Genomic DNA, 20,970 nt, shown 5'->3' on the forward strand with positions numbered 1-20,970 from the left:
CTATTTCACCTAAAATCTCTGATTTTTTGGTATGATATTATTGTAATATTATCTTATCCTTTGACTAATTTTGAGTACTGTTCAGACTGTACTGGGGACCTATGTGGGCCCCTGATATCAGATGGTCTGGAAAGTCAAAACTATCTTCATAATTTTCTACTGTGTTGACATTTGCAATGCTGCTCTAAAAGCAATGGTGAGTAAAACTGCTAACACCTGAACACAGATGAAGGCGGTGGCACCAAACCAATTATTAATGTTTTTTCTTTGTCATACATTCATAGTTTCTTTTTTTTTAATATGCAGTTTAAAAAATAAAGAAATAAAAAAAATCTAGTTTTATTTAAGAATGACCTTGATGTGGGGTGCCTGGGTGATTCAGTTGGTTAAGTGTCTGCCTTCAGCTCAGTTCACGATCCCAGGGTCCTGGGATTGAACCCTGCATTGGGCTCCCTGCTCAGCCTTTCCCACTGCCCTTCCTCCCCTTAAAAAAAAGAATGCTCTTTTTTTTTTTTTTTAAGATTTTTAAAATTTATTTATTTGAGATAGAGAAAGAATGCGAGTATGAGAGGGGACAGGTCAGAGGGAGAAACCAGCTCCCTGCTGAGCAGGGAGCCCCATGTGGGACTCGATCCCGGGACTCCAGGATCATGACCTGAGCTGAGCGCAGACGCTTAACAGACTGAACCACCAAAAATATTAATTTCATTAGATCTCGACTTTGAGTACTCGTTCTGTGTACTAAAGCATGATAGTCATCTTCAGAAAAAGTGCTTGTTCAACCAAGGTGTGAGCTAAACTAGCTGCTTTTTTCTGTAAAACCTCCTCCCCCCCCCAAAGAAAAAGTGAAAGTTTTTGGTTATTTGAACTAATGTATTTGAGATTTGTTTTTCTTAAAAATGAACTAAGTGCGCCTAACACTTCAAAAAAACAGCTGTATTTGTAGCCAATCTTAAAATAAAATTTTCAAGTAAAATTTGGCATTTTGGAAAACTTGTACCTAATACTCTGAGCTTGACAGCTTCCCAGATACTTAAAGGCTTTTCTTGTGAAGTGGGTATTGATATTAAAGAATGGAATTTTATTTTCTTTGTATTGTATTCTGAATTGTGTCAATTTGGAACACCTGCATAGCTCATTGAATCAGTATTTTCCAGGTGTCCAGTGTGTAATGATACTAAATCACATAAGGGTCAAAGATCCATTCAAAGTGCAAGGTAAATCAATGGATTTTAATGTCATAGAACATGAAAAGTTCATTGCTAGGGTTTTAGAATCCACAGTGTAATTAGCCTTCAGGAAACTACCATTTGTTGAGTTCTGGTATAGTTTCAAGAATATCAACATTTTTTTGAAATAATGATTAAAATATTATCTTCCCCAACTGTGTATCTGCTGTGAGGCTAGATTTTCTTCATATGCTTCTATACTTTAACCAAAACAGCATATTGCAGAATCAGCCTTAAGAAACTAGCTGTCGAGGTGCCTGGGTGGCTCAGTGGGTTAAAGCCTCTGCCTTGGCTCAGGTCATGTTCCCAGGGTCCTGGGATCGAGCCCCAAATCAGGCTCTCTGCTCAGCAGGGAGCCTGCTTCCTCCTCTCTCTGCCAACTTGTAATCTCTGTCAAATAAATAAGTAAAATCTTAAAATAAAAAAAAAAAGAAACTAGCTGTCCTCTATAAGGCCAGAAATTATAGATATTTGCAAAAATATGTCACTTGTCTTATCAAGTTTTTTGGAAAATAAGTTTTTTTAAAAAGTTTTTTTTATACAGATGTACTTTATGTTAACACCTCATAAGCTTATCCTTTTAAATAAATTAATTAATATTTTAAACATTTCTCACATTTAACTTCTAATTTGGTAAGTGTCAAGAGATAATCCAGTTAAAAGCTCTTTGAAAAGGGATGCCTGGGTGACTCAGCTGGTTAAGCGGCTGCCTTCTGCTCAGGTCATGATCTCAGCATCCTGGGATTGAGTCCCACATCGGGCTCCTTGCTCAGCAGGGAGCCTGCTTCTCCCTCTGCCTCTGCCTGCCAGTGCTCGCTCTCGCTCCTCTCTCTCTCTGACAAATAAATAAATAAAATCTTTAAAAAAAAAAAAAGCTCTTTGAAAAATTTCTCAAATAAGTTTTAGAAGTATAAAGGGATCCTGAGACCAGAAAGTTGCTGACTTGCTTGCTGACCTACAGAAATCATAATGACATATCATTTGTATTTCTGACATTATGCATTTGTCCCCCTTTCGTTTTTCAAAATAAAAGGACATGTCCCAATTATATATATAATATATATAAATTAGTCTCCTTTATGGTTTTCAGCTTATTTTCAAAATCTGTAAAATGATGATAAATACATCTGTAATTGCATTAACTAATTTTAAAACTCCATAGGTCCAGTACAGTCTGTGCATGGATGTATTTCTATATTTTGTTACACAAGTTACCCCAAAATAACATAAAATTCAGTTAAAAACAGGCCCTTTCGGAAGCAGTGACATCCCAGTGGCAAGAGCACACCTGGTTCCCAGATCTTGGTTTCTAATACAGTTCTCTATGAAAAGAAACCAGGGGTCCTTGGAGAAAAGACTGATTCAAGGACTGGGGCAAAGAATATATAAGATCAGCCTAGAGTATCTTGTAGTACCAAAAAGTAAGAAAGTGCTTAAACAAACTCAAAATGATGGGATTATGTCAAAGGAACATAGGAGCCAACTGAAAGAAGTTCCAGTGGTAAAAGGTGGAAAATTTTGAGCGAGAAAATAAGTGTAATGTAGTATTGGATCATAACCCAAAGTATAAAAAAGATACCCATGGCTCCATATGGTATAAATAAGTTGTTGAAGAAATAAATGGTGAAGAGACAAATTTCTTGTGCAAAAGAACTCCAAATAATTGATGTTGATAGTCCATCTTCAGCAAGGTAGAGTGGAACCTCACTCTTCGAGTGTGGGCTCTGTGCATGGTGCCTTCCTTTTAAAGAGTACACTAATGAAAGGAGATTAGGAGGAGTAACTTCACAGTGGAGAAATCTGGTAAACACTACCTTAGCCAGGTCAGTAGTGATAAGTCATACTGGTAGTTTGTTCCACAAGATGTGCTGTAATGAAAATGACACTTTACCTCCTTGATCTTCCTCCCCAAAACCCATGACTCCAGTCTAATCATGAGAAAAACACCAGAGAAATCGCAGGAGAGGGACATTCTACAAATTACTTGACCAGTATTCCTTGAAACTGTCAAGGTCATCAAAAACAAGGAAAATCTGAGAAACCGTAGCTATAAGGAGCCTAAGGGGGAATAACTAAATGTAATATGGTATCCTGAATAAGATCCTGCAAGAAAAAAAAGCATATTATGTGAAAATTAAGGGAATTCGAATAAAATATGGATTTTAGTTAATAATTATATATCTATATTAGTTTATTAATTGTAGCAAATGTACCATACTAAACCAACATGTTATTAACGTGTAACACCAGCTGTGGAGTCAATCTAGGGATTCTGTACTATCCTCTCATTTTATCTCCAAATCTGAAACTGTTATAAAAATAAAGTTTATTTAAAAAAAAAACAAAACAAAACCAAGTTCCTTAAGTACGTTTTTAAACCCAGAAATCATGTACTTAACAACAACTTACACCAGGTTTTTGCTTATATTCCACTCTTAAAAACATATTACTCCTGGAGCAACCCAAGTTTTTGTAAGTCTAGTAAAAGAACAGTTTGCTTAAGGGTATTGCATAATTGATTCTTATAAACAGACCCAGCATTTATTATGTTGTATTTAATGCCAGCTTTTGGCATACTCACGAGTAGTAGAAAGTTGTATTTATTGATCTTAAGTTCTTTTTAGTATCATTTTAAATTTTTTATCTTTAAATCAAAATTTTTATTAAAAAATATTGACCATACCTTTGAATGTATAATTTGTTATTTGAAAGCTCTCTCTTATTCTTTGATATAATCTTATGACATTTTTTGTTAAAGATTTATTTGTTTGAGAGAGAGTGTGCCCACAGGTTTGCAGGAGGTGGGGATTGTGGGCCAGAGGTGGAGAGAGAGGGAGAGAATCTCAGGCAGATTCCCTGCTGAGTGTGGAGCCCTACCTCACAGCCCTGAGATAATGACCTGAGCTGAAAGCAAGAGTCTGTCACCTAAGCAACTGAACTGCCCAGGAGTCTAAATCTTACCATATTTTTAATTAATTTTTTATTTGAGTGTAGTTAATACACAATGTTACATTAGTTTAATCTTAACACATTTTTAATAATTTAAAGACTACTGGGGGTGCCTGGGTGGCTCTGTCGGTTAAGCATCTGCCTCTGCCCAGGGTCCTGGGATCGAGTCCCGTATCAGGCTTCCTGCTCAGTGGAGAGTCTGCTTCCCCTCTCTCCCTCTGCCTGCCACTCCTCCTGCTTGTGCTCTCTATCCCTCTGTCAAATAAATAAACAAAATCCTCTTAAAAAAAAATAAATAAAATAAAGAGTAGTGGTTTTAAATGATAAATTATTTCTCTGTTTTTCAGAATAAATTTGCCTTAGACACTTGAGTGGTGATTTGATTATCTTTTTATTACTAAAGCAGGTGTCACTGGGGCCATATATTAGGAAAATAGCATTTATTGCCTCCAACCCACCTATTTTCCTGTTAGGGGGGTGGGAGTGGGGAATCGTGTACTGGATATTTTTCCCTACTAACATACTTAGTTTTGACAAAATAGACATATAAATTTGTAGCATTTTAATTAAAAACTGAAAATGTACATGCTAATAGACCCAATCTTAAACAGTTGCAACCGTGTCAACAAGAGGAACACAGCCTTATTTTGTTAGCTTTACTTTTGGTTTATTTGTAGATAGAAGAAGAAAAGGAGGAGCCCTTTTGTCCTTTGAATTTTTAAGCAGATTTTTTGAGTTAGCTAGTGTAAAGAGAGAAAATATTTGAAGAACCTAACTAATATTAATAGCTAAACTGTTTCAGTAGCCTGTGATATTCCAGACCCCTGCTTTCTACTTACATAATCGTATTCCTCTTTTAGCAGAAGTATCTACCAAATAACAATACCAAAGAAATACCAAATATTAGACCAAAGATATTGGTATTGGAATTGCATATGGCAGGTAATTCAGACGTTATGCAAAGAACATACTAATTTGTTAGGCATCTTTTGATGTTAAAAATTACAAGAGCTTAGGGAAAGATTCAGGATCAGAAATCCAACATAAATAGTAGTCTCAACCCTAGAAGTCTATTCACCTTTACCTATGTCTATGCCAAGACTGTAGAACTTAAAGGAGTGATGTAGCTTGGTGAATGAAAATAATATGGCTTGGATAATGATTTTGTGGTAATCGAGTTGCCCAGTTAGACTCTTCAGGTATCACCTCTGCTGTAACTGCCGTCCTAATGACAGTCTTTGAATCTGTGTAGTAGGAGAAGGAGGACATCTGGTGCCACCCAAGTCTTGTGAGTATAGTTGCTCATTTTGACAGCCATGGGATGACATTGCTTCTGAGAGAAATTTTGTGGTACTATATGTTAAATTTTAAAGCATTTTTCATGAAATAACTGTCAGGGTTCAGACCAATCTAAGTAATAAATTTTGAGCTCCATTTAAAAAAATAATCTTAAGAAGTAACTATTAAGTAACATGTTAATTAGTTAAAATGTAAGATTATTTGGTTGTAGTTTTTTTTTTTTAAGATTTTATTTATTTATTTGGCAGAGACAGAATGAGAGAGGGAACACAAGCAGGGGGAGAGGGGAAGGGAGAAGCAGACTTCCTGCTGAGTGAGGAACCTGATGTGGGGCTCGATCCCAGGACCCTGGGATCATTACCTGGGCCAAAGGCAGACACTTAATGACTGAGCCATCCAGCTGCCCCTTGGTTGTAGTTTTTTTTTTTTAAGATTTTATTATTTATTTGACAGAGATCACAAGTAGGCAGAGAGGCAGGCAAAGAGAGAGTGGGAAGCAGGCTCCCTGCTAAGCAGAGTGCCCAATGCAGTGCTTGATTCCAAGATCCCGGGATCTTGGAATCAAGCACTGCATTGGGCACTCTGCTTAGCAGGGAGCCTGCTTCCTGTCTCTGCTGAGCAGAGAGCCTGATACGGGGCTCAATCCCAGGACCCTGGGATCATGACCTGAACCAAAGGCAGAGGCTTTAACCCACTGAGGCACCACGCAGGCGCCCCTTGGTTGTAGTTTTATTGCTGTGTTTTATGTTGAAGAAATTCAGGATGAAATTTATTAGTAAGTATGTTGTAATTGTGAAACATTAGCCATTGTTCAGTACCTATGTATTCATTCATCTGAAGCTTACTGAGCATATAGTATGTGTCTGGCACTGTCTAGATACTGGGGAGATAGCAGTGAAGAAAACAAAGTCTTTGCCTTCCTGTGCAGTTTACATTTTGTGCTGTCTGTGGAGGAGAGAAGCAGGGAATCCAACAATAAGTCAATATGTAGCATGCTAGTTGGAAATAAGTCATTTGAGAATAATATAGCAGTGTAAGAAAAAGAAAAGGAAAAAAGGGAGTACTGTTTTGATATAGGGGTTTACGTATTTCATATAATGTGCTCAGGAAAGTTCTCTCATAAGTTGATCTGAGTAAAGACCTGAATTAAGTGAGGGAGCAAGGATATCATATGGAAGAAGACGGTTTTTGACAGGACAACAGTTGCAAAGTCCTTGAAGTAGGTGCCTGCTTTTTGTCTTCAGAAACAGCCAGGGGGCCCATGTGGCTGGAATAGATGTGGAGGGGGAGAGTTAGTATGTGAAATCTGTAATGGGAGTCGGAAGGGCAAGGAACAGTACTAAAATATTTGGGATCTTGTAGTCCAGGCCATTAAAAAGTCCTTCAATTTTGGGCACCTGGGTGGTTCAGTGGGTTGGGCCTCTCTGCCTTTGGCTCTGATCATAGTCTCGGGGTCCGGAGATCGAGTCCCGCATTGGGCTCTCTGCTCAGCACAGAGCCTGCCTCCCACTCTTTCTTTCTCTGCCTGCCTCTGCCTCTATCTGTCTCTGTCAAACAGATAAATAAGATCTTTAAAAAAAAAAAAAAAGTTCTTTAATTTTTGACTTTTAGGAGAATTGAAGGAAACCTGCAAAATTTTGTCTGGAAAAGTTGTGAACAACTTTGAAATGGGCAGAAAACGATAAGCAGGTTTTTATCTTGCTCATCCATTGGGTTTATCTCTGTCTCATTTTCTTTGAACTACTATACAATTCTGTAATTTGCAGAAAACTGCTAAAGAAGTACATAATTCTCGGGGCGCCTGGGTGGCTCAATGGGTTAAGCCGCTGCCTTCGGCTCAGGTCATGCTCTCAGGGTCCTGGGATCAAGTCCCGCATCGGGCTCTCTGCTCAGCAGGGAGCCTGCTTCCTCCTCTCTCTCTCTGCCTGCCTCTCTGCCTACTTGTAATCTCTCTGTCAAATAAATAAATAAAATCTTTTTAAAAAAAAAAAAGAAGTACATAATTCTCTTTCATAGGAGTGCAAATTAAAATTGTGTCTAGCAGAATACAATTGATTATTGCCCTGTAAAATAGACCCATTTTATATCAGTTTGTAGATTTACACCAGAATTCCCTGTTCTTTGTGTGTTTGTAGTTCTTGGAATTTTTCTTTGAACCAGTTGTAACATTTTAATGACTCCCTTATTAATTAATGAAAAATAATATCTTGGATATATTATTTTACTTTATGTATGAGTCATGATTTTTTAACCATTGAAGAAAAATTCAGTAACACTTTTTGATAGAATTAATCTGGTTGCTCTGTTGAGAAAAGACTGGACCAGGACAAGAGCAGAGGCAGAGATTAATTAGAAACCTATTTCAAAAATTCAAATGGTGGTAACTTAAACCAGAGAATCAGTGGTAGGGAGGGTAAGCAGTGTTTGAAATTGGGATATATTGAAGATAGATTGAAAAGGATTAATAGGTTGGAAAGTGAGAGAGTGTCAAGGATGACTACAAGATTTGGGGTTATTAATCATAATAAAATTCAATAAAGTTAAAGAGATTTTTTAATCCTAAAAGTTCATAAAAAATCTTTTTCCCTTTTAATTATTTTTAGGTTGGTAATTTTTATTTTCTATTTTTAGGTATTTTAATTGGTTTGAGTAAGAAATGTAAAAGCTGGTGACCATGGCTCTTTTCTCATAAGATGTTTTCTCCAGTGGCTAGAGGGCAATACATAATTACTGTATTTAAAACATCAGTAGCAGCTTGTATCAGTCAGGGTTCTGGCAGGAAACAGGACACTGACAAGTATAATAGAAAAGAATTCAGTGATGGGCTTATTTGCAAAGTGTAGGCACATTAAAGGAAACCAGCAAGAAAGATGAGCAGGCTAGTTAGCAATAGCAGGAAGCTGTTACCATTTCTAGATCTGAGAGGGACAGGGAAGCAGATGAGTACCTGAACCGGCAAGAACCATAGTTACAGGAGGGGGTTGCCTGATAGGAGCCATAAGAAAAGCTATGGGTGGAATGGAGTCATAGCCAGCCTGGTCTGTTGGCATTCCATGCAGGTCAGGCTTTCAGGGAACAGAGCAGAGTGGCTCTGGAGGGTCAAATGGAAAATGGCCAGAATTGCAAATAACTTTTAAATTCTGCCATTAAAAACAAGTAAGCCAACAAACAAACTCATGTGCCTGGGCTTTAAAAAGAAGAGAAAAAAATTAACTTTTTTAGTAGTAGAAGTTATGTAAACTCCGTTGGATAGGTTTTGATGACCTTAAACAGGATTATTATGGCTAAAAATCAACCGTAAAAATTGGTTAAGTCTTACAAGGTGTTTTTTGTTGTTGTTGTTGTTTAAGATTTTATTTTTAAAAATAATGTCTGCACTCATTTATGGGGCTTGAACTCACAACCTCAAGATCAAGAGTCGCACGCTCCACTGACTCAGCCAGCCAGGGCTGCCCAAAAAGTTTTTTTTTAAATTGAGGTAAAATTGGCATGGAATCTATTAGTTTCAGGTATACAACATAATTTGATATTTTATACACCACAAAGTTATGATAGGAGTCTGTTTTCCATCTGTTAACATGTTATTGTGGTGTATCATATTGCTTGATTTGCAAATTTTAACATTTTTGCATCCTTGGAATAAATCCCACTTGATCATGGTGCACGATCCTTTTAATATTTTTGAGTTCGGTTTGCTAATATTTTGTTGAGAATTTTCGCATCAATGTTCATTATGGATATTGGCCTGTAACTTCCTTTTTTGTGGTAATTTTGGTTTTAGTACATCATAATACTGTCCTTGTAAATGAGTTTGGAAGCATTCCCTCCTCCTCAGCTTTTTGGAAGAGTTTGAAAATGATATGTATTAATGTCATCTTTGAATGTTTGGTAGAATTTACCACTGAAGTCTGGCCCCGTACCTTTGTTCATTGGGAGGTTTTCCATTACTTATTCAGTCTTCTTACTAGTAATTGGTCCATTTAGATTTTCTGTTTCTTTTTGACTTAGTCTTGGTAGTTGTGTTTCTAAAATTACCCATTTTTTCTTTGTCCAGTTTGTTGGATTATAATTGTTCATTCAGTAGTTTCTTACGATCCTTTGTATTTCTGTGGTGTCAGTTGTAACTTTTCTTTCATTTCTAATTTTATTTGAGCCTTTTTCTTGGTGAGTCTAGGTTAAAGTTTTTTTTATATTTTCAAAGAACTAAATCTTAGTTTCATTGATTTTGTTTTCTTTTTCTGTTGTATTTTTTAGTCTCTCTTTCATTTATTTCTGCTCTGGTCTTTATTATTTCCTTCCTTCTATTAACTTTGAGCTTTGTTCTTTTTTTTCCCCCAAGTTCCTTTAGGTATGAAATTAGATTGATAGTTCTTCTGTTTCTTGAAGTAGGCTTGTATCATTGTGAACTTCCCTGTTAGAACTGCTTTTGCTGCATCTCACAGATTTTGGATGGTTGAATTTCCATTTTCATTTATTTCAAGGTATTTTTAAAATTTTCTCTTCAATATCTTCATTGACCTTTGGTGGCTCAATGGCATGTTGTTTAATTGTCACACATTTGTGATTTTTCCAATTTCTTCTTCTTTTTTTTTTTTTTTTAAAGATTTTATTTATTTATTTGAGAGAGATCACAAGCAGGCAGAGAGAGTGGAGGAAGCAGGCTCCCTGCTGAGCAGAGAGCCCGATGTGGGGCTGGATCCCAGGACTCCCGAGTTCATGACCTGAGCCGAAGGCAGCAGCTTAACCCGCTGAGCCACCCAGGCACCCCTTTCCAATTTCTTCTTAACTGATTTCTAGTTTCATACCATTGTGGTTGAAAAAGAGGCTTATTATTTCAATCCTGTTAACTTATTTTTATTTATTTTTTTATTTAAAAAAATTTTTTAAATTTATTTACTTGACAGAAAGAGATCACAAGTAGGCAGAGACACAGGCAGAGAGGAGGCAGAGAGGAGGAAGCAGGCCCCCTGCCGAGCAGAGAGCCGGATGTGGGGCTCGATCCCAGGACCCTGAGATCATGACCTGAGCCGAAGGCAGAGGATCAGCCCACTGAGCCACCCAGGCGCCCCTGTTAACTTTTTTTTAAAAGATTTTTATTTATTTATTTGATAGAGAGTGCCCAAGCTGGGGGGGAGGGGCAGAAGGAGAGGGCGAAGCAGACTCCCTGCTCAGCAGGGACATCCCTCCCACCACTGTTGTGTCTCTCCCCCACGACTCTGAGATCATGATCTGAATGAAGTCAGACAGTTAACCCACTGAGCCACCCAGGTTCCCCTCAGTCATCTTAAATTTGTTAAGATTTGTTTTGTGGCCCAAGATATGATTTATCCTGGAGAATGTTCCATGTGCACTTGAGAAGAATGTGTATTCTGCTGCTTTTGGGTAGAATGTTCTCTGTATGTATCTATTAAGTCCATCTGGTCTAATGTGTCATTTAAATAAATGTTTCCTTTATTTTCTGTCTGGATGATCTATCCATTGATACAAGTGGGATATAAAATCCTCTGATATTACTGTATTGCTGTTATTTCTGTCTTTAGGCCTATTATAGTTTCTCTCTATATTTAGGTGATCCTATGCTGGTGCACAAATATTCACAAATGTTATATTTTCTTGTTGGATTGATCCCTTTATTTTTATGTAATACCCTTGTCTTTTATTACATGTTTTGTTTTAAGGTCTGGTTTGTCTGATCAAAGTATGGCTACACCAGCTGCCTTTTCATTTTCATGTGCATGGAATGTCTTTTCCCATGCCTTCACTTTCAATTTTTATGTCTTTAGATTTGAAGTGAGTCTTTTGTAGGCAACATATAGATGAGTCTTTAAAAAAAAAAAAAGGTCTATTCAGCCATTCTTTGTCTTATGACTGGAGAAGTTAGTTTACTTACATTTAAAATAATTGTTGGTAGATATGTATTTATTGTCATTTTATTAATTGTTTTCTGGCTGTTTTTGCAGTTCTTCTCTCATCCTTTCTTCTTCTCTTGCTCTCTTCCCTTGTGTTTTGATGCCTTTCTTTAGTGTTGTGTTTAGACTTTTTTTTTCAGTGTCTTTTGTGGCTCTATTACAGTTTTTTGATGTCATTTTAAAAAATATTTTGTTTATTTGATAGAGAGCTAGAGAGAGAGTACAAGTAAGCAGAGCAGCAGGGAGGGGGGAAAGAGAGAAGCAGGCTCTCCACTGAGCAGGGAGCCGGATGCGGGGCTTGATCCCAGGACCCTGGAATCATGACCCGAGCCAAAGATAGCCGCTTAACCAGCTGAGCCACCTGGGCGCCCCTGATGTTCTATTTTATATCTTTTTATTTTGTTAGATGCCTTAACAAATTATCATAGTTATAATTAATTTTACTACTTTTGTCTTCTGACCTTCATTCTAGCTTATAAGTGGTTAATCTACCAACTTTACTATATTTTCACCTTTACCAATGAGAGTTTTAGTTTGTGTTTTCTTATTAGTTATTCTTCTCTTATTCTTTTCAGTTTAAATAAGTCGCATTAACATTTCTTATAAGGTCCGTTTAGCTTTTGCCTGTCTGGAAAACCTGTTATCTCTTCTTGAATTCTGAATGATAACCTTGCTAGGTAGAATATTCTTTGTTGGAAGTTTCTTCCTTGCAGTGCTTTGGATATATCATGCCACTTTCTTCTGGCCTTTAGATTTTCTGCTGAAAATTCAGTCTTATGAGGGTTCCCTTTGTATGTAACAAGGGTTCCCTCTTACTGCTTTTAAGATTCCTTATCTTTAACTTTTGACATTTTGGTTATAATATGTGTTGGGTAGATTGCTTTGGGCTCATCTTATTTAGAACTCTTAGTGCCTCCTATACATGGATGTTTGTTTCTGTCTCTGGGCTAGGGAAGCTTTCAGCTGTTACTTCTTCAGATGAGTTTTCTGCCCCTTTTTCTTTCTTCTCCTTCTGGGACATTTATAATATGAGTGTTGGCTTGCTTGATTTTGCTTTACTAGTCTCCTCACTTTTAATTGATTGACTGATGCTCTGTTTGGATGAGTTTCACTACTCTGTCTTACAGGTTACTGATCCTTTCTTCTATTTCATCTAGTCTGCTGGTGAACCCTTCTTAGTGTGTTTTTCAGTTCAGCATATATTTCATCTTGGTGACTTAATGTGTGGTACTTTCTTATATTTTCTGCCTCTTTGTTGAAGTTCTCACTGTGCTCATTCATTCTTCTTCTGATTGGTGAGTTTCTTTATGACCATTACTTTGAACTCTTTATCGGGTAAATTATCTTACTTATCTCTGTTTCATTAAGGTCTTTCCTGGGGCTTTATCTTGTTCTTTCGTTTGGAACATATTCCTTTGTCTCCTCATTTTGCTTGTCCTTCTGCATTTGTTTCTATGTAGTAGGTAAATGACCTATCTCTCCTAGTCTTGAAGGAGTGTCCTTGTGTAGATGATGAACCTAGATGAACCTATTGTTCAACCTTGCTCTAGCTCTTGGTTGTTTCTCAAACCTTTGTGATTGTCTGAGTAGGCTGATTTATTCTCAACAGGTCCTAGTTGATGAGGATGTGCCAAGACCTGCCAGTGTTCCAGAGGGAATGATCTCAATCAGTACCTGGTTTCAGGCCAGTTGGAAGCCAGATCCTCAGGCTTTTAAAGTATGCAAATATATACAATACTGAGGGACTGTAGTCATAAACCCTGCTGACTTCCAGACCAGCAGTTCTGGAGGTATCCCCCGGGCCACAGTTGAAAAATCAGGGCTTCAGAGGAGTCTGTAAGCTCATTTCTGGGAAGTACCAGTGATCTGTGTTGCAGCCCAGGGAGGGCGCACAGATGGTGCCTCCCTGCTTACATTTCCTGAGAGAACCTCTGTAATAAGTGTGTGGCAGAGCTGAAGCCTGTACCCCTTCGTACCGAGGGTATGTTTCTGTTTGCTGTTTGTGTAGTGCCTTGGGTATAATAACCTGCCTAGAACTGTCTTTCTGACTTTTATAGTCCTGTGGAGCCCAGAAACACAAGCCCCTTTGGCTACTGGGGCCAGGTGATCAAGGGGCATCCACTGTATGGACTGTGCTCACCCATGGGTTTTATGAGATGGCTAGAGAGTGCCAAGGGTAGAATAAGCCTGCAAGGAAAGAACTTTGGGGGTGGGGCATGCCCATGGCTTTGGCAAGGCTGTGTCTGCATGTGCCTGCTTGCCATGGAAAGGTAGAGGGAGAGTACAAAAATGGCACTTGCTGGTACCTCTCTGCCCAAAGACACTCCCAACTGGTTCTTGCTTCTCTAGCAGATAACTTTTAAGATTAGTAAATAAATCTCCTTCACATATAATTCAGTTACCTCTCAAACTGCTGCTTTTGCACTGGATCCAAGGATAAATGAGTCCATACTCAAGTCCCTCAAAAGGAGTACCTCAGAACCTCACAGCTCTCCAGGTACCCTGGACATAAACCCTTTTGGTTTGGGGACTTGTCTCTGGTGTAGGTCCCAAGGGTTGGGGTGCCTGAAGTGAGGCACAGACTTTTCATTCCCTGGGGAGAGGCTTCAGACTGTGAGATGACTTGCTGTGGGTAGTTGTGGGGTCGGGGTGAGGAGGTAGAATAGTTGGTGAGACCATGTCTGTCCCTCACTTACCTAACCTGATGTAGCCCTTTTATCCCTTTTTGGGGGAGCTGTTCAGATGGCTAATTTTCAGTTCTTTCTTAGTGGGAATTTTTTATAGGTAGCTGTAGATTTGGTGTGTCCATGGGAGGAAGTAAGTAGGCTCTTCCTATGCCACCATCTGGGACAACTTTCTAAAAGTTTTTATATCATATTAAATGTTTCACTTTGGTTAAAAATGCCTTTCTTAGGGTGCCTTGGGTGCCTCAGTCAGTTAGGGTCTGACTTGATTTTCAGCTTAGGTCATGATCTCTGGGTTATGAGACTCAGCCCCACGTCAGGCTCTGCACTGAGCAGGGAGTCTGCTTGATATTCTCTCTGCCTCTTTTTCTGTCCCTCCTCCCTGCTCACATGCAAACGCTGTCTCTCTAAGTTAAATCAATCTTTTAAAAAATGCCTTTCTCTTTTTTATGTGTTTTACTTAGAATTAATTGGAAATGATTTTTAAAACTTCATAGAACCATTACTTTATATTACTAAATATTAAAAAACCTTTTTGCTATATCTTTCTCTTTGTTTTTTTTAATGCTGCAGGTATTCGGATTTAGTTTAGTCCTTGGAAACTTCTTCACTTGAAAGAAAGATCAAAGTCATCTCATCCCCTTCTTGACCAGTAGTGGAATCTATTGAACCTTGCTAGTGACTGGAAACGCAATTCTTTTTAGAAGATGAAGTCTGTTTTATTCTCACAGACTTCTGTGTTTTGGCCTGATTTCTGTTTCATGAGTAAATGAAGTCTGTTACTCCATGAAACAGAAAGAAATTTGATGACAGCTGACTGTTTCTGCTCTGCTTATCCTTACTGCTAAATATTCTTTTCTTCAAACTAACTTTACGTGGTTTCTGTAGTCTTTCCAGTGAGACTGTTTCTTACCCCATCTCACCTTGAATCATTGTATTTCCTAGGCTTTTGTGATAGCACCCTCTTCGAGATTTTCTTTTGGGTTCTTGTACAGTGCCTGTCTAGTCTCTTTTGTGGACTTCCCTTCCTCTGCAGTCCCCTTAAATACTGGTATTTCTGAGTTTCTGTAGGTCTTACTTTTCTTTTCACTGGGTAGTCTCATCTTGTCTCATGCCTTGCATCCATAAGTTGATGATGTAGATTTCTCTCTCTAGCTCGGATCTCTTTCCCACTTGGATATCCATAGGCATCACAATGTGTTCAAAACTGAGCTTACCTGTTTCTCTAAACCTTGTGTTCTCCCTGTGTTCCCCAGCCCAGGTCAGTGAATGTGTACATTCCTTGAGTCTTGCTTTCCTTCCCAGGTTAATCAGTCATCAAATGTTATTAATGCTCATGTAATGCTCTAATCCATCTTTCTCCATTTTCATTGTTCACTACCCTAATTCAGACCCTGCCCCCAACTGTTATTACTGCCACCTCCTCCAGACCTGTAACAACCATATGAGGTAGGTAGTGGTGGTGTTTTTAACTTGCCTATGAGGAAACATAAATTCAGAAAGGTTGAGTAAGAGTTCAGATTTCTGTTGCCCTAAAGCCCATGGTATTTTCATTCTGTCATCCTGCCTTGCTGGCATTATCAGAGATTGATACTGTCTTCTGCTGGAGGAATTTAGCATGCTTAAAGCAAAGCCTTTTATTTTAGATTTTGATATGGTATATTAAAATATGTTAAGACAGCAGAGCTGTTGTAGACCATTTATCAATTATGCGATAATTAAGATCTTGCCTTCACTGCATTCTGCCTTATTTAGCAGGGTTCTAGTTTGAGAATTCACATTTGCAGTTGGCATGTAGAGGCTTTGACAAGAATGTTACATGTACCTAATTATATGAGACTAATATTCTTTGTAGCTAACTGTTGAATTAATTAAGTTCACAGATTTCTTTTTTTAAAAGGAGTTAAAGTGATAGCTTTCAGCCAGTGCTGGTGAAAAAATATTGGGAAAGTGAGACAGAGTAAAACGTCTTAGAAATTCTGTTTTCTGTAGATATTTGTTTCTCCGCACTTGCCCTTAAAAAGGAAAGATTTCACCATTGCTTTAAAATTATATTTTATCGTAAATTGTGCTCAAAGGGAATAACCCCAGTGATCTGAGCTGTACTTTTGAAGATAGCTCTTCAGGATTACCTTGACCTTGTGTGATTGATATCCTGAGTTTAAGATCAAGGTAAAAACTGATGTAAAACAAACCATGAAACCTTTAGGTAAAGAGTGCATATTGTCTTTGTTAATTAAAGTGGTAGATGGAGAAACTAAAAATTCTAAATTTGGCTTTTAGTAAAATTTTGGTTAATTTTTTCACTTCATTTGTCTATTTGAAGAATGAAGGAAATAGTTCCCAACTGTCCGTCCTGAAAGATTGTTCTTGAGACAAGTATCTACCAGGGCTCAAAAGAACATTGGTTTTGGACACTGAAATCCTGTCACTTCATTATAACTATCTTCTAGCATCTGGGAAGGAGCAAGGAAAGGATTTTTAAAACAGGTCCCTTAGTGTCATTTGTAATGAGTTGAATGTTTTTATTGACTGTATGCTGTACTTCATTGATTCTAAGACTTTTTCCAATTTTATTAGTAGAAATTTAGGTGTATCTTAAAATCAGTGTCATGTCATAGTTCAGTTGGCAACTTCTTTTCTTAGTGGTGTATAAAATATCAGCCTTAAACTCAGTTGTGTCTTAGCTTTGATGAAAAACAGTGTGTATCTCCATTGGTATTGACAATAATAACAAAATACTAACAATAATAAATAATTGTTACTGTGGCCTCCATACCTAAGGATCTTTTCTGGTCGCCTCTATTTTCTTAAACATAGCTAGGACTAGAAAGTAAGCAAAAAAGGCTTCTAACAGTTAAAATTGTTGTAATAAAGCCCTTGAAGTAAATACCATGCATTTTAACATAAAATGTTCTTTTGTCTCTGAGTGCAGGGCTATATTTTGCACCTATTCTTAATAGGCTTAGTTATCCGATTAGAGTCCTCAAGGACTTAGAAGGTAAAAAAAAATGCACATACATGTTTACTTGACTGTTCTAGGACCTGCTTTACTACCAACTGAGAATGAGGGTGACTATAAACAAAGAATTAAAAAACTTTTTAAAAAAATGACACAAACCTGGAACTGGCCATACAGTGCTAGTTTAGTAGGGACAGATAGCCTGATACAGGTTAATCAGCCTCATTACAGCTTGGAAGAAATTCTATCAAAATGCAGTCTGTTTGATTCCACTGGCACTTCCTCCTTTAAGGGACAAAATGTATTTGATTTTGTCATTTTAGAGTGGGAAACATTTGTTATTGATTTAGTTTCCCCTCTTATTGTTTAATGGACTTCTAGAACATATTTTGCCCTGAGGGTATCAGAATAATAACTTTCGTGATACCTTTCAGATGTCTGAAATAGGATTTGTTTATGTAACCCCAGTGGTCTCTAGATCCTGATCTTTCTGGAGTAACATTTTTAGGCCTTAGAGCTAAGTAAGGGTTGGGCATAGGTTGTAGGAAGGTGCTGGAGAAGTCAAAGATAGAGGAGAATACTTAAAGAGCACATCATAGTAATGAAGAATGTTTCTGGAAGCCCTCAGTGGCCAATTGTATACCAGATGTCCAACTGTATTGTTATTATTAATTTTTTTAAAGGTTTTATTTGTTTAACTGATCTCTGTACCCAGTGTGGGGCTGGAACTCACAACCCTTAGATCAAGAGTCACATCTTCCACCAACTGAGCTGGCCAGTCACCCCCAACTGCATTATTTATGTTTGAAATAAACTCAAGCCATAAATCTCCACAAATTCTTAGTATTACAGAGCCTTTCAGGACATTCCTCTAAGACGTGTGAATTCTGAGCATAACTCTGCTGGCTGTGAACACCTTTAGCCTCAGAGTGGATGTTAAGTTCTGTGTGTTGGCAGTTTTCCAGCATTTACTAATTAGGTTATGCCTACTTAAATACTCCTGGCAGTTTCCCTTGGCCACTGCATTCTTCACACTCTGCCCTAACCTGTTTTGTATGCAGTCTGCCTTTGGGCTCTGCTTTGACATTTATAGCTTTTCTTTCAAAAGAAGTTTTTAATGAAGTATTGATTTGTATATTCTTTAGTTAATAGTTGTTGATTATAAAAGCAATTCACTGTAGAAAATATAAAGAGAAAAATTTGCTTTTCATCCTGCCACCAGTGAACAAATGTTAATATTTTAGTGTATTCTGGTCTAGTCTTTTTTTTCTGGGTTTAGGTGTTGTGTGTAGGGGTGGGAGAGAGAAAAATAAGTGTGAATGTTATTTTTTAAAATGAGAAGCCTCTTATATTTGCTACTGGGCACAGAGAGTAATTTTTAACATGAGCTTTTTTTTTCCCCCCAGTACAATTTTAGAATCACAGAAAAGTTGGAAAGATAGTTCAGAAATTCCCACATGCCCTTTACCTGGCCTTCCCTAATGTTAATCTTATGTAACTAAGAAATTAACACTGGCACAATGCTATGAACTACAGACTTTATTTGGACTATCCTACTTTATCCACTCATGTCCTTTTTCTGTTCCAGAATCCAATCCAGGGTACCATATTGCATTTTAAAAGAACAGGTTTTTGTTTTGTTTTGTTTTTTCCTTTTTTCCTCCTTAACTTTATACCATGAACATTTTTTTTTCGTCATTAGGTGTTCTTTAAACAATGCTTATTAATGACCCCATAGAAGCTCATCAAATGGGTAGGTGTAAATATTATTGTAAATATTTCTAGTTAGCTTTGTGTGTTGGGTGGCATCTTGTGAAGTTGAAGAGTGCTAGAAAACACACACACACCAGCCATTTTTTTTAAGTGGCGTACTTGAATCAGGTGATTTTAATGTTAGATTATAACAATAATTTTGAATGCATTACCCTAAAATAAGAAAATAATCAGGCTTATTTTCCTTTGAGAACATGTTTAAGAGCATCTTAGGTTGAATTAAATGCAGAAACTGATGAGCTATTCATGAAGCAGTTCGTTTTCAGGGTTATTTAGAGTTGCTTGGCATTTGCCTGACCTAGGCAGATTGTGTACATTTTATATACACAAATCAATGTTTAGCTTTTTAATGTGAGTCTAGTACTAGCATGGTACCCACCTGTGTTTGGAAATACCGATTTATGATATATTCTACCTATACATTTAAATATTCAGTTTTGAAAATTACCACTTTATTTCCTTTTCTGATATCCTTCATTAATGTTTATTTAGTTCTAGGTTAAGCATATAAAAGACAAAGTGAAGATACCTAGAGATTTCCTTGCATGGCTTGTATTATTTTGTAGATGTTTACAGCTTGATTGATACTGAATAAGTTTCATATGTAATATGAAGTTTGAAGTTAGAGTGGCTTGCCTTTAGTGTTTTGTTGTTTACAGAATTAAGCCAGATGCTTTTAAAGAACTATTTGGTGTATACTACTAATAAGCAAAATACTGTAAAATTCATACTTGGGTTTTACCTCTTACTGTTGCTCTGTTCAATGAAACCTCATAGGTTGGATATTTATTATGGTAGAGTTCAGTCTGGGATAGTGGATTACTCTCTATTAGGAATAGATGTATAAACATCTAGAGGTTTAATGTATAAACTAGAGGTTTATTATGTATAAACTAGAGGTTTAATATGAGGGTAAGTAATCATTTGTTAATTTGACACAGTTGTATGAATTAATATGTGGAAATGACTGAGTTGAAGAATATGAACATGGAATTCTGATACACAGTACTTAGAGAAAATTGAATGCACTATATCTGTAAGATGACATATATTTATTCCAATTTTCAGAGTTAGTGATAAATATTTTCTGGAGAATGCCTTATACTTTCTTATTGCTATCTTAAAATTACATGTCGTTTTTCTCTAGTGGATTTTTAGTGGAGAGAGCTCTGTGACCTGTTACATAGAATGTTATCACTTTGATGTTACTGGAGGATGGTATTTGATTTCCTTGTACATATTTTTATGTGACAGCGTAAAGTACTAAACTGAGAGTTTCTGTGAGAGTTCCCAAGGTTAATGATACTTTTTCCTACGATTGAAGGTGCTCGGATTGTTGCCATTGGTACTGATTACGTTGTTGAGTTAGCTAAGGCAGAGTGACTCATCTGCTGGGTTTGTACATCTGTAGTTGTGTTTTTCTATCTTAGGTCAGAGATTATGGACAGACTTCATTGTATAAATTTCTTTTTTTTTTTTTTTAAGATTTTATTCATTCATTTGAAAGAGAGCAACACAGGGAGAGAGGAAACACAGCAGGGGGAGTGGGAGGGGGAGAAGCAGGCTTCCTGCTGAGCAGGGAGTCCGATGTAGAGCTTAATTCCAGGACCCTGGGATCATGACCTGAGCTGAAGGCAGACAATTAACTGAGCCACCCAGGCGCCCCCATTGTATAATTTTCATCACCGGTGTTTCTGGGTATAAGTATATTCCAAGGTTATACTCCAGGATTGAATAATGACCAGTATAATTAAAGGCAAATGGTCTTTTATATAATATTCCATTTTAATTTCTCTTGTTTTATTTTTATCAAGCCATTTTAGTATCATTTTCTGAGTATTTGCTAAGTACACACTTAAAATTGTTGATAGGTAGATAAATGGTTAAGGTATAGCTATAAATTCTTTCATTTCATTCTTAAAAGTTAAAGTGTATGATTCAAAATGACTTTTTCCAGGCCACCTGGGTGGCTCAGTGGGTTAAGCCTCTGCCTTCGGCTCAGGTCCTCATGCTCCGGCTCAGGGTCCTGGGATCGAGCCCCGCATCGGGCTCTCTGCTTAGCAAGGAGCCTGCTTCCCCCACTCTCTCTACCTGCCTCTCTGCCTACTTGTGATCTCTGTCAAATAAATAAATAATTTTTTTTAAAAAGGAAAATTATTTAAAAA

The 20,970-nt window shown here is 37.3% G+C and overlaps 1 protein-coding gene across 6 annotated transcripts in view; it reads left to right on the forward strand.

Annotated features, from left to right (window-relative positions):
* FRS2 (fibroblast growth factor receptor substrate 2) overlaps positions 1-20,970 on the forward strand; it is a 116,308-nt gene that overhangs the window by 67,610 nt on the left and 27,728 nt on the right. For 2 of the 6 annotated variants that reach the window (XM_045073440.1, XM_045073441.1), the window contains one exon: positions 15,462-15,519. The exons of 3 other annotated variants lie outside the window; for them this stretch is intronic. The gene's annotated coding sequence lies outside the window, so the exon portion shown is untranslated. Of the gene's footprint in view, positions 1-15,461; positions 15,520-18,762; positions 18,786-20,970 lie in introns of those variants that run through there. One more of the 6 variants, XM_013056064.2, reaches the window with a different exon arrangement.

This window comes from Mustela putorius, unplaced genomic scaffold, assembly GCF_011764305.1.
Source record: "Mustela putorius furo isolate JIRA1106 unplaced genomic scaffold, ASM1176430v1.1 tig00537227_pilon_pilon_pilon, whole genome shotgun sequence".
Lineage (NCBI taxonomy): Eukaryota > Metazoa > Chordata > Mammalia > Carnivora > Mustelidae > Mustela > Mustela putorius.